The sequence below is a fragment of the Penaeus monodon genome, chromosome 31 (genome assembly GCF_015228065.2).
Source record: "Penaeus monodon isolate SGIC_2016 chromosome 31, NSTDA_Pmon_1, whole genome shotgun sequence".
In the NCBI taxonomy this organism is placed as follows: Eukaryota; Metazoa; Arthropoda; class Malacostraca; order Decapoda; family Penaeidae; genus Penaeus; species Penaeus monodon.
In genome coordinates, this window is record NC_051416.1 from 28,229,374 (window position 1) to 28,230,997 (window position 1,624).

At 37.3% G+C, this 1,624-nt stretch overlaps 1 protein-coding gene across 1 annotated transcript in view; it reads left to right on the forward strand.

Annotated features, from left to right (window-relative positions):
• Positions 1-10: 10 nt before the first annotated feature.
• LOC119592944 (ribonuclease P protein subunit p20-like) overlaps positions 11-1,624 on the forward strand; it is a 6,537-nt gene continuing 4,923 nt past the window's right edge. The window contains exon 1 of the mRNA XM_037941836.1: positions 11-49. The gene's annotated coding sequence lies outside the window, so the exon portion shown is untranslated. The remainder of the gene's footprint in view (positions 50-1,624) is intronic.

A 1,624-nucleotide genomic window follows, 5' to 3' on the forward strand; every position in this document is an offset into this window, starting at 1 on the left:
GAAAGACTCAGTGTTGTTTTGTCAGTGGCAAAAATTAAACTACGTTATTGTAAGTCTGTATAGAATTAATTCGAGCTAAAATCAGATGGAAATTGATGTCATGGACGAGAGTAGACAGTCTGTCTGTATCAGGGACAAGGGAATCAGACCTGAATTGACTGACAGAGCCAAACGTCCTTGTCAAATAACCTCAGCCAACTGGGGTGTTTGTAAACACTTAACTTTCCATCTCGCTTTAATTTTTTTCTCGACGGGTTACCTCTAAGAGCTGATAGAGACTGGGACTAGCATGAGGAAGGAACAAACAGAAGGAAACTAGCAGTGGATGTAATGAAAAACCTGTTGGCCATCGAGTCTATGCAGTTCCTCATTTATCCAGGTTTTGTGATATATTCAGGCAAATATTCAGGTCTATGTCATTACATGGGTTAATATGTTGCTAAAGTGCCTTATCTTTGTACCCTTGCCAGTTGTTTTGATAAGGGTTCAGTTTCATTCAGCCATCAACTATAAGGAAAAAATAATTTATGCAAACGATAGAGCAAATAAATCTAAGAAACTTTGTCTTCTGTGTACTTCCGTCACAGCATAGAAAAACACGAGGGAGATTTTCTTAGCGTGTTTCTTTGTTATCTAACTGTAGAGGCTAGAAATTAGCAGTTTGTATTTGATTGGTTTTGATTTCCCATTTGTGCGTCAGGGAGTGGCAGAGGGAGGGTCTGAAAGAGCTCCAGGGTGGTTGATTTTTCATCTTGTTTGGGAATGCTTTAGAAGACACATACATTGGAATCTGGCCTGATGCTCGTTGGTGCCGGCAAAGGCCAACACACCTCCTTCATTTATACACTGCAAAGATTTAACATGTTCTGTGGGATTGGCAATGATACCAACTCCCACTAGTGTGAAAGGAAAAGTTTTCCTGTGACCATCAGCATAAGAAGAGGTAGTTGGTTATTAGGTGTTTTCTAGAGGCTGTTGGATGCATAAAATCCTGTATACACTAGCTGGTTGAATCACATTTAGAAAAGAAGAGATGTCTTTGAGATACTTAGCCACTGGTGTTCGTGCACTTGGTGGGTCAGTTCATGTATTAATTAAAGTTATAAATGGGCTGTATGCTGTGCCTTTAAAATGTTAGGAATGTATTAATATTGTGGAATGTGCAAAAATTTAAGTTTTTAAAAAGAAAAAAAATTTTTTTTATTGCAAATGCGTATACTTTTGATTATTCATTATTTTCGTATAAAAGTGATATTTTCATAGTAGTGTCGACTAAATACTTAAATATCAATAAACCAACATCTAAACAACAGTGAGTCACATCGCAGAGTAAAATGATGGATCATGACCCACCAAAGAGTCACATTAAATGGAGCATGTTAAGCTTTTCGGCCTCCCTGTTGGTTTATCTGCAAATGATATGAGAGGAGAAGTTTTGTTGGCCTTTTCTGGAGAAAGAAGTGCTGAGTCAACAGAAATCACATAGCACTGCACCAGTGCTATATTAGGTTTGAAATTGTACTCCTGCCTTTTTAAACAATGCCATAATTGAAGTGAATATGGATAGAGAAAGAGTCAGTATATCTATGCAAAAAAATCAGAATGACTGATTTCTAAGTATTTT